Source organism: Ambystoma mexicanum, chromosome 4p (assembly GCF_040938575.1).
Source record: "Ambystoma mexicanum isolate Mex_15411 chromosome 4p, UKY_AmexF1_1, whole genome shotgun sequence".
In the NCBI taxonomy this organism is placed as follows: Eukaryota; Metazoa; Chordata; class Amphibia; order Caudata; family Ambystomatidae; genus Ambystoma; species Ambystoma mexicanum.
In genome coordinates, this window is record NC_090927.1 from 430818285 (window position 1) to 430831205 (window position 12921).

The following is a 12921-nucleotide window of genomic DNA, read 5'->3' on the forward strand; positions in this document are numbered from 1 at the left end:
GATGGTAGACATGAGTGGGGGCCTGGTGGACGGTGCCCCTGGTGGCTGGGGGATGGGGTGCAGGGGTACATGAGTGGGGGCCTGGTGGAGGCTGCCCCTGCACTGCTGGGGGGTGGGGGTGGTGGGAGACATGAGTGGGGGCCTGGTGGAGGGTGCCCCTGGTGGCTGAGGGGTGGGGGTGGTGGTAGACATGAGTGGGGGCCTGGTGGAGGCTGCACCTGCACTGCTGGGGGGTGAGGGTGATGGGAGACATGAGTGGGGGCCTGGTGGAGGGTGCCCCTGAATGCTGGGGGGTGGGGGTGGTGGGAGACATGAGTGGGGGCCTGGTGGAGGGTGCCCCTGGATGCTGGGGGGTGGGGGTGGTGGGAGACATGAGTGGGGGCCTGGTGGAGGGTGCCACAGGATGCTGGGGGTGGGGGTGCTGGGAGACATGTGTTTGTGATCAGTAGTGAAAGGTGACATGTGGGTTGGCTGGGGGGCATGGCCATGGTGGATGGGTTGCCTGTGGGACATGAGCAGGGGTGCAGGGTAGTCCCCTGTGGTGTGGGCTGCCTGCAGGGGCCGTGGAGGGTGTAGAGGGAACACCTGCGAGGACCCACACGGCCAAATCACGTGAAGCATTCCCCGTGTGGAACTTCCCGCGCACCCCGAAGTACACGTACCCAGGCCAATCGCGTGTGTAACTTCCCGCGCGACCCCGAAGTACACGTACCCAGGCCAATCGCGTGTGGGACTTCCCGCGCACCCCGTAGTACACGTACCCAGGCCAATCGCGTGTGGGACTTCCCGCGCACCCCGTAGTACACGTACCCAGGCCAATCGCGTGTGGGACTTCCCGCGCACCCCGAAGTACACGTACCCAGGCCAATCGCGTGTGGAACTTCCCGCGCACCCCGAAGTACACGTACCCAGGCCAATCGCGTGTGGAACTTCCCGCGCACCCCATAGTACACGTACCCAGGCCAATCGCGTGTGGGACTTCCTGCGCACCCCGAAGTACACGCACCCAGGCCAATCGCGTGTGGGACTTCCCTCCACTCCGTAGTACACGTACCCAGGCCAATCGCATGTGGGACTTCCCGCGCACCCCGAAGTACACGCACCCAGGCCAATCGCGTGTGGAACTTCCCGTGCACCCCGAAGTACACACACCCAGGCCAATCGCGTGTGGAACTTCCCACGCACACCGAAGTACACGTACCCAGGCCAATCGCGTGTGGAACTTCCCGCGCACCCCGTAGTACACGTACCCAGGCCAATCGCGTGTGGGACTTCCCGCGCACCCCGTAGTACACATACCCAGGCCAATCGCGTGTGGGACTTCCCGCGCACCCCATAGTACACGTACACAGGCCAATCACGTGTGGGACTTCCCGCGCACCCCGTAGTACACGTACCCAGGCCAATCGCATGTGGGACTTCCCGCGCACCCCGAAACACACGTACCCAGGCCAATCGCGTGTGGAACTTCCTGCGCACCCCGTAGTACACGTACCCAGGCTAATCGCGTGTGGGACTTCCCGCGCACCCCGAAGTACACGTACCCAGGCCAATCGTGTGTCAGACTTCCCGGGCACCCCGAAGTACACGGCCCCCCTTTCTTTTGTGTTCTTTGCTTATTCAGAGGCCTGGAACACATGCACACGCTATTTTTCACACAGCGGGTGTCCGTGTTTGTCGGTACCCCTTTGCACCTCATTTGTCCTAGAGGGCCACTGTATGGACCATTCATCGTGGCTGTATATGGGTGCTTTTTGTTATCGCACATTTTGGCGCACATTTTTTTCAGGCGCAGGGACGCTACCGCCTGCTTTCTTGTGGCGTACTTGTTTGGCCCTGTGCGCGTCTTTGACCATGCGCTGGTTTGCCCTATTCGATTCCATGAATACGGGTTGTAGGCGAGCGTGTGGGCGTTCCGCACACTTTCCTCCTGTACTTCCCCCGTGACGCCCATATTTTCACGCATTGTTGCCCATTCCGAGTGTTACGCCCCGTGTTCCGCCTACTTTTGTGATGTGTGCCGCGCTATGTGCGATTTCGCAGTGGCCGTGGCGCACGCTGTTGGATGACCTGTGCGCCGGCGTGCGCGGCGCACATTTTCAGCGCACATCCAATGTTTTTCTCGCTCACGGACTTCCATGTATCGATGTGCGCTGGTTTCCTTGCGATTTTCTCACTTGCACTGCGATTTTCACACTTTTACTGCAAATCGCACGTTTTGGCACCTCTGCGCGGGAATTTTCGGCGCACATTAATTCCATGAATCGACCCCTAAGTGTGGCAAAAGGCTCCCACTCACTCAGGAGAACTGATCAAAAATCCAAGAGTCTAACAAAAAGTGCTGGGGGGGTCTCACAATTGGGGAGACTATTGCACAACAATTACATTTTACCTAACATGGGGATTGTTGGTTGTGTGTGTGCATGCGGTATGTGTGGCAAGTGTGTTTTTGGGGCCATTTCATAGCAACGGTTGTACCAGCGAATTGATGTCCATCTTGCAATATTTTGGGCACATTTTGATTTCAGGCAAACAATAAACTCAGCAGTGGAATTCCATTCATGGACTCATTTAGTGCACCCTCGAGATGGGTATGAATCCAGCCAAAATGCTGGCGCTTGTCACAATAATGCAGGAAAGGGAATTTGATTAATGCACAATCACTTCAGGAGCAGGTTGGGGGAATGGGGCAGGGGTCTGGCTGCCCTAGATGAAAATAACATCCCTCCCAAGGAGATGTTTCCACCTCTGAATAAGCAAAGAACACAAAAGAAAGGGGGGCCAGACCCACCAATGCAACCTCTGAGCACAAGCACAGGAGAGTACCACCTGTGACTATCTCTGAAGCCACCTGTGTGTGGAATGTGACAGGCATGGCCAGTACAGGGATCCAATCACAGCCTGTGGAGAGGCCAGAGCCAGGGCCCTCCCACCCCCTGATAGTAGTGCAAACGGCAGGGAACGGGTGAATGGGGAGTCAAGCTGACATCGGGTGCTGGGATCCATATGGCCACTACCAGATGGGCAGAATCGGAATGCACCTTTGGGTAGTGCTATATATTCCAATGGGCCCACATGTGAAGGGCCCCTATGCCACAGGAATACAACCTCCACCCCCAGTGCGTCGCCTCAGGAGGCAACACTCAGGCAGTCTGTTGTGGCGGGCTACAGAGCCTTTGGCAGGGCAGCCAACTGCTAAACGCATTTGAGCTGTGCAGGGCTGGGGGTCAAAATACACTGTTGGGTAGACCATAGCTATCAACCTTTCAAGTTCTATGTAGGACTCCTCGAGCCAGTCCTTGTGTCATACCACACTGCATGCCTATGGGAACGGGTGAGGAGGTATCAGAAGCCCTGTTTATGATGTCACCCTCTGCACAAGCTCACCTTCACACACCACAGCCATTTACATGCTACTGAAATGGGTAAAATCAACAACTGGCTAGCCACGCACCCCCTCCACATGTCGCCAATGAGCTCAACATGTCCACCCTGCATTTGTGAAGATGCTCCCCGAATTTTGTGAATACGAAAATGCACACTAGCCAACCACAGGATACACAACAGAAGCAAAAGGTTAAGGAAACACATCCGTCTCCCTCAACGTTTCTTGACATAATTATGTCAACACATCGGCAACATGACACATGATAAGGACCGTCATCCAACATCTGCATCTCAGCACCAAAGCACTGCATACTACAAATATCACCCACATGCATAGTATGTCAACTGAATCATCTGCCTATGTGAAATGAGGCAGTCAGGTGTTTTGCATGCCCATGCAACATGGAAAGGAGTGAACTGGGCAACAAAATAGGCCATGGAAAAGATACACAAAATGATCACATATCACACAAGCCCAAACCGATTCCCATGAGAACATGTGGAAACACCACACAAACAAGACCCAGGATGCAGAGGCCCTCTATAAATTAACCAGTTTACACAATAAGCCAGTTCACCGCTGATCATGGAGTGGCGAATGGACCTGACACATAGCAGGAGACGGCTTGGATAGCTGACACAAAAGCAGTGCAAATGTAATGTCACACATGAAATTGAACTACTGCATCAGCTCACACAAGAAGCATTTGCACACGTACATCTCAAAGAGACAGTCTCCAAGCATCAAGTCATGGATGTGCAGCCAGAAACCCAAAGCATAAGCATGGTTGATGGAGACTAGCACACACACAGAAATGTAGGCCAACTCACATCTTCAGCGACAGTGACCATCACCCAAACACATCATGCATGCAAACCCTACGTGTGCCACCGCATATCACTATTGGGGTGCAAAGGTCACCAGCCATGAACATGATTGAGACTGCACAACCTTTCCTGCTGGTACTGCTTTTCTGATGTGAATTCTTCACCCCCTCAACCTAACACTCTTCCTCCACATTGGGGCAAGGAGGGCCAGAATCCATCAGAAGGAATGGGGAGTGGGATGGATGAAAGGTGCTGAGTGGTCCTCTCTGGGAGTGCAGGCACGGGATGAGTGAATATACCTGTAACAACATAGGACATTGGTTTGGACTGGCTAAAGGAGTCATTTATATTGACTGATCATATGAGAAGCAATGCAGAATGGGATGTGCATCTGTATGTGGGAGGCTATAGCATTCTACAAAACCATAGAAGTTAACTCCACTGCGCATGGCCACATGTCTAGTCCTGCGACTCAAAATAGCCTTGAGAGGGCACTGGCCCTGACATTAGGGAACCAAATAAAATGTGAAAAAAGGTTCTTCTTCGACAGGGGCACAAATCAAATTGAGTCCACCCTGTAAGAGGACAATAAAACTGAAAAATAGTCCATCTTGGATGTGGAGAAATCAAATAGAGTCCATCCTGGATGAGGACAATAACACAGAAAAAATAGTCCAACTTGGACAGCGGCAAAATATTAAAATATGAAAAAAGAAAAATGTCCTCCCTGGGGGGAGGGGAATGTGAACAAAATAATGTGAATGAAAAAGCATACCCCCTCTATGGGCTCATGGACACCAGGCCACATGTAGAAGATATAGGTCCTCATTGCACAGATGGCGGTAGGTATTTAACGTTACCGGTAATGGAATACCGGTAACATTAAATGCCCATGCGGATTACGACCCGGCTCACCGCCATTAGCGGCACCGCTAATTACGGTGCCACTAATAGCGGTCAGTCTGCATGCGCGCGACCCGCCAACCCGTAAATAACGACATGCCGCTAATAGCACACCATCACAAGGCCAGTGCACACGGCAATAGCGCCATGGTAAATACCCCAAAACCCCTTACCGGCATGGCGGCAATACCGCCATCGCGAACCACCCGTTAAAAGAACTAAGCAGTGTCAACACCTGCCACACGTGGCCAAAATCAGCACAGGTGGAGGCAATGGAGACTGTGGCTGCTCAAAAGAAGCACACCACACCCCTTCCCACACCCCTTCCCACACCCCTTCCCACACCAAGATGGTTCCAATACTGGCAGAATTACATGGCCTGGAGGACCTGATTGCAGCGCTGCTGCTACAACAACAGGCTGCACAGAGGATAGGCAGGAGGAGGAGGAGGGCCAGACAGGCACAGCAAGCACCACCACGCCACCTAATCATACCACAGAGGCACCCACCAATTCCCCGGATCAGAGCCAGTCCATTTAACCTAACACTTGAGCAGATACACACCCTGTACCGGGACACCATCACCAGCATCGTGGACATGATACACAACGACATTGTGAGCCTCATAGATATCCGAACTGCCATCCCCCCTCTACTCAAGGTGGTGACAGTGCTCCACTTCCTGGCCACAGGAACCTACCAGCATACAGTGGGGCAGATGCATGGCATCTCCCAACCAGTATTCTCACGCATACTGAACCAGGTACTCGATGCCCTCCTGAAGCATGGACCCGAACACATATCCATGCCACGGACTGCCCAGGAGATTGCAAACACCAAAGTTGGCTTCTATTCACTGGCAGGCATCCTAAGTTGCATTGGGGCCATCGACTGTACACATGGGGAATTGGTCATCCCACATCACAATGAAGTAGTCTACCGAAACAGGAAGCAATTCCACTCTATCAATGTCCAAATGGTATGTGACGCAAACAAGATAATCACACATTGCTGTGCCCGATTTCCAGGATCTACCCATGATTCCATGCTCCTGCAGAACTCAACTATCCCCCGCTACATGGAGCGACAAATGGGACAACGTTCGTGGCTACTTGGTGAGTTCCATGCTAAGCACATGGCAGTGTGATTGGGGGGGGGATAGATAGATACTCCAACTGGGTGTGCATTGGGGGGGATAGATAAATACTCCAACTGGGTGTGCATTGGGGGGTAGATAGATACTCCAACTGGGTGTGCATTGGGGGGAGTAGATAGATACTCCAACTGGGTGTGCATTGGGGAGGGAGGTAGATAGATACTCCAACTGGGTGTAGCCTGTAGTCCGTCGCCCAAATGCACGTACAATGGGCATCTGTGAGGGCAGCAATGTACTTGGGATGAACGGACATGCAAGTATATGCCACACGACAGAGCTGACAACCCAAATCTGGTAATATGTTTAAATAATGTAATATGTTAAATAGGTATAAAGAATCCCTATTAACATAAAAACATCCTACTCCACCAACGGGGATGTAGATATATGTATACAATAAAGAGCAAGATGATACGTGTTGTTTACTTGCCTCCTTGCCTAAAACAACAAGCATCCCAACATGTTTCTGTTCTTAACTGCCCACTTCAGGCGAACATTCTTCAGGGGATAAATTTAAAAGCATCCACTAATCCCTTCCACACCGTGTTGAAAGGGTAGATTCAGGCCCCCAAGAGGGTAAAAGGAAAACAACCTCCAAGCCTTTAAATGGTGAAACTTCAAAGCACGTCACAGGATGACAAATTTGCTGGTTTCCCTCCAAATGTGAAATCAATACTTCAACAAAGTGTCACAGTCCGCTAGAGTATCGCCACACCTCCACAAATGTAGGGATCAAGACTGCAATTCACAATTCAGTAATGGACAAGTTGAAATGGAAACATCCATGCGATCAAGCAATAAAGTACAGAGTCAATCTATACACACAGCGGGGTTTATTCACTCCACTTGCAGCATTCAAAAATACTCGGCCAGCACTCGATTCAGAGGAGCCATGGCTGCTGCACAATCTCAAAGCGTCTATGGATGCTTTTAAATTTATCCCCTGAAGAATGTTCGCCTGAACTGGGCAGTTAAGAACAGAAACATGTTGGGATGCTTGTTGTTTTAGTGACACATTGAGATTTTTTTGTGTGTTATGTGATATCTTCTGTGTCGTATAAATAAGTTATCTGATGTTTTATAATTTTTTATATTTGTTTTTTAATGTTTAGTACACTGTGTTAGGTGAGGGTAGTGTTTTTTGTTTAAATTCAGTTTGAATTATTTGAATAATAAACTTCTTATACATTTGTGTAAATCAGTTATAGCAAACGGTCCATTTTTTCAGGACTAGTGATGCTGGAAAACCTTATAGAGTTCCTGTGTGAGGGGGTTGGAGGCAAGTAAACACAACGTATCATCTTGCTCTTTATTGTATTACATAAACCCAAATCTGGTGACATCAAACAAGAAATACACAAATGTCATCCATGCCGCCAACATAGTTATGCAGCATTCCTACAGCACAACATCAACAATACATTGTGCCCTTGGATGCATGCAAATGTATACCCCCTAGCTATGGCAATGCACCACAAACCCATGGCACCACTGAAGCGTTGCCTCTCAGCATGGCAACAGCAATGTCGGAAGGACAGTACACCACCAGTGTGGTACCAAATGTGCCTGCCCGCAGGGACACCAATGACCTGGCCTCACCCAGGACATGGCAGTCACTGTTGGAGGCATCCATGGGGCATGTCTACTTGCATGCTTGTGCTCACCTTTGCACAAGGCAGTCACACAGACCATATTCATTGATGCAGTTGAATGTGTACATGAATCAAAAGGATAGGCCAAAGTATGTGACATGAACAGGCCACACATGTGTCAAAAAGTAACAGGAACCCATTCCTCCCCCCATGTAGGTGATGCCGGCTATCCCCTGAAGAGGTGGCTCCTCACACCTGTACGGAACCCACAGAACAGGCACAAAGAGGAATACAATCGTGCACACACCCGTACCCGCATCGTGATCGAGCAGACTTTTGGACTTTTGAAGTCACGGTTTAGGTGCATTAGCAGGTCTGGTGGCGCCATCCTGTATGGCCATGAGAAGGTTGCAAAGATCACCACGGCATGTGTCATGCTGCACAATATGTGTATGAGACGGAATGTGCCACTGCCCCCTAACGTTGAAATGGAGGCACCAGATGAGGATGATGACGGGGATGAGGATGGAGGTGAAGGGGGTGCAGGTCATGCAAGAGGGGATGGCCAGGAGGGACGTGCTGTGAGACAGCACTTGATCAACCAAATATTCTGAGTGACATGTAGTCATACTGTCACCTGTATATGGCTGGTGATGCACTGGTGTCTGTTTGTTAGCTCACAATGGACCTTTCCGTCAATAAATTGATCATACACAATGAAGGAGTCAAGGCTTGTGTTTTGCTCAAACAACAGTGTATTAATGAACAGAAACAGGAAAATGTGCAAGGCCCCAACCATCCCGCCACCCTTCCCCCCCCAACTGTCCCATCACACCCTTCCCCCCACCCCCACAACTGTCCAATCACACCCTTCCCCCCCAACTGTCCCATCACACCCTCCCCCCCCAACTGTCCCTGATGAGTCTCCAACAATGTATTTGTCCAGGCATGCACAGAGGTCAATGGATATTCACGCCCTATTGTTCATTGCCAGGGCCAGCATTTGGGGGCTGGCTGGAGGTGCGCCTGGTGGTGCGTGTAGAGCGTCTGATTGGGCAGGTCTGCCGCAAACTGGTGGTCGAAGAGGTGGCAGACTGTCCTGGTGGAAATTGGCGCTCCATAGCATCTGCGATGCGTGTTAGCACCTCCTGGACGCGTATCAGCTCCCCACCCTGGGGGGGGGTGCACGACTCCATTCCCTCCCTGGAGTGCCTGGATGTCTCTCCAAGGTCGGCCCTGAGACGGGCAACCTCCTCCACATGTTGACCTACGAGGTCTGTGAGAGCCTGCTGGCGCTGGATGACGCTGGCCAGGTCAGGGGACGTGGCGGCCTGTGGTGTTGTGTCTGCTGCGCATCCTGATGCTGGCTGGTGTGCAGATGCCGCCTCTTTGGGGCTATTGAAGGCCTCCATAGACTCGTGAACGGTGATGTGCGAGCAAGGTGTGTGTAGGGGTGATTGCTCGGGGGTTACAGCAGGGCTTGGGGTGTGCATAGGCAGATCAATTTCCGTGGGCTCATCCACGTCAGACAATAGGGCAATGGCTGCTGCCTCCCCTGCCGAACTGGCAGCAGCTGAGGGTGGACCCTCGGTGGCGGTGATTTGGGGGGGGAGTGGACCTCCAGAGGCGGGGCAGTAGGGTTTTGCGTGGCACTGGCAGTGGCGCGCAGGAGTTGTTTTGGGCGCTGCAATAGGGGCCTTGGCCTTTTTCCACCTGATGTTGTTGGTGCGTCCTCGCTGGGCTGTGGTCTTTTCTTCTTTTGCACAGGGGGTGCCTGGGGTGCTCCCTCGCTGTCTGTATGCGACCCTGTCGGGGACAAGAAGGGGGATGTCATTGGTTATGGTCGCATGTACTCAATGCAGGCTACATCATTAATTCATTTGGGGCCGTTTGAACTTCATTTTGGAGGAAGCAGGTGAGGTGTCATTTCAGTGCCTCATCCATGCAGTGTTGTGTGTGGCACTTGGCTCTGTTGATGTATGCATGTGTGTGTGTTGGTGTCTGGCGCTGACATGCGCAGGGTGGGATGCATGTGTGGATGCCGCACCATCCATGCAGTGATCCAGGGGTGCCATTTATGGGGACTTGTACATTCACATTGCATGCTTGCATCAGTGCACTTACCTCCATCAGAAGTGTCCGGCACGCCGTGCTCCATCCTCCCGACTCCCTCATAACATTCTACCCTGATGAGGTTTGCACATGTTTCCTCCCACTCCTTCAGCTTGATCGGTGACCCTGATCCTCCAGCGGTGGCAGTCTTGGGGTTCTCGGCCAGGATCATCCTGACCCAGAGTCTCAGGTCGTCCCATTGTTTTCTGCGCTCACGTACAGTGCGCATGCTGGTGCCTACAGCACTCACTTTTGTTGCCACTTCAGCCCAGATTGCTTTCTTCTTTAGGAGGGTCTCCCGCCGCATGTCATTTGCGAAGACCACTTCTGCATTGTCCGCTAAGGTTTGAGTCAGCATCACTAACTCCTCGGTGGAGAACTTCTCCTTTCGCTGGTGGTCTGTTGTTTTTTTTAATGCCTTGGGCATGGTGACAGTGGAGTAATGGGTCACAGACAGCAAGGTAACAAGAACAGGTCCAGGGGGCAGAGGATGGCAATAGATTGTGTTTTTAAAGATGGCCGTCATGCTCTTTCCTGTTCCTGTGCGATGATGCTATTTCCGGTTCCGGTATTTAACGATCACCGCTATTAGCGGTGACCGCTATTTGCACGATGCGTCAAGGCGGAGTCGCTATCTGCACTGTCGTGGAAGGCGGTAAGTGACTTTTGGGGGAGATTAGAGTCAAGGCTGGAGGGGCATTACCGGCATGGCGCAAAGCTCGTGTCCGCGTACTCGTAATGGTACGCTATTAGCGCACTCCTACGAGGGCGGACACGTTAAGGGCGCCATGCCGGTAATTTGTGGATTTTACCGCACAAGGTGTAATAAGGCCCATAGTGTGGTTCAACTGGGACTGCCATCCTGTGGTGAATCCTGGGACTGCCATTCTGTGGTGGATCCTGGGACTGTGCACTCTGACCATGAAGTGCCAAAGCCTGGTCTTCATTGGTCATGGCCACTCGTGGAATCTGATGCTTGCTTGACGGTCCCAATTGTGACGAATTCCTAATGATGTTCATCGTGAGAGTCATTTTGCATGCTCACTTGTGATATCTCCAAATGCAGGGTGAGAGTTTGTATCAAGGTAGCCATCCCTTGGCAGTGAATGCCCCTTGTGGCAAACATTCCATAATGCAGAGACTGCTTAAACGTCTCTCTGTCTTAACAGAGGAATTGCCTTGATGACAACATCTCGACCTGCAGGCTTTTTTTTCTGGGCTACTGCGTCTCTATGTCAAGATTCCTTCAAAGACAACATCTCTGCCTGCAGACATTTCATTTAGGTTTCCCTGTCTTGATGTTGGAAGTCCCTTGAGGTCAACATTTCTACATGTAGTGTTTCCTTCATGGTGTCCATCAACTGCCACATGTGGTCCCTGGAGGCTAAATACTCATTATCAGGATGTTCTGGTGAGCCAAACCATCATCGCTGATGACCTTCCTCAGCTACTGCATGTCCTTTCGCCCCTCCTGGTGTGATAGATATTGTGCATCAGTGTTTGCAGCAGTTGAGGAGTTGACATGTTCAGAGAGGCGATGGATGTCCTTGGCCACATACTACAGGACACCTGTCGGGCAGTTGCACACAGCAATTTCTCCTCCCACTTAGATTGTCTGGCAGACGCTTGTCCAACATGTGTGCAGGGCCTACCAAGACGGGATGAGAAAGCCCAGGCCCATCCCAGTGAATGCATTGTCATTGGCTGACAGTCTGCAATCCTCTGTTTGACACCAGCCTCCAATGCTGAGTCAATTTTGGTGAAAGGGACCATTGCAGATGACAATTCCACCATTGACACAGAGTCTTCCTAATGCCCGGCCCGGGGTCTCTTGGTTCTCCTCTACTGACTCACCAGCCTCAAAGAACTCTTGGAACTCCATGGAATCCCGACTACCTACTGGGGGACCCTCCACCATGTCCATCAGTATGTCCTGCAAATCTGATTCAGCAGCATCATCTGAAGAGTCTGCAGTCCTGCCGATGATTCACTGCAGCAGGAGGGGATTCGAGCTGGGAACAACACCCCGAGCTGCGCTGCAATGCATACAGACACAAAATGGCCAGACACACATACACTGTGACCTTTTAGGCACACATGACTGGCATTCAATGGCCTGTGCAATCATGGCAGGTCATATTAAGCTGTGAACATGCCATTTTTTGTAGGATTAGGAGACAAATACATGCACACAAACATACTTGAGAGTGTAATTCCAACCAGTGAATGGAGGTCTGCGCATCATTAGAGAGTCCCATCTCTGCTCCATCCTTGTCTTAATGTGTAAGTATGACCTAAACATCTGCTGACCTAACCTGCATGCAGGCTCATGTGTTACCATAACCCCCTAACCTCCATCGCCACAATGCCCATGGCCAGATTCTTAGTCATGCTCACCTGCTCACAAGCATCTCAACCATGTGTGAGGAGATTGTGACATGGACATGACCAGAACAGACTTGAATGGCCCAATTGACACTCCGATGTGGATTGCACATCACTCAAACCTCTATTGGCCAGCCACTGTGACTCCTGGCCATGCGTCTTTGCACCAACATTATCTTTCATCCATGTCCACCGTCAGGCAGGGTTATTGAATGGATGACTGTAACATCATCAACACCTTGGTGGTATTCCGTGTGAGCCATGATTTGTATTCATAATGCCCTATCCACATGCATGACACTGTGAATGTATCCAATAAGATGTGTCTTGCATTCTATTGTGTGAGGGGTTGGTAATGTGAGACTCATGACTGTATTGAGTTTTCTCAGGATTTGCCATTTTATTACACACAGAATAATAACAGAAATATGACCTAAACCTACACTACCAGGGGATTCCCTACCCATTCTAAGATCTATTTGAAAACCTCCTACCCTTCACAAAACGAACCCTCACCCTAAACAACAAAAACATTCAAACAACATAACTGAAACATAA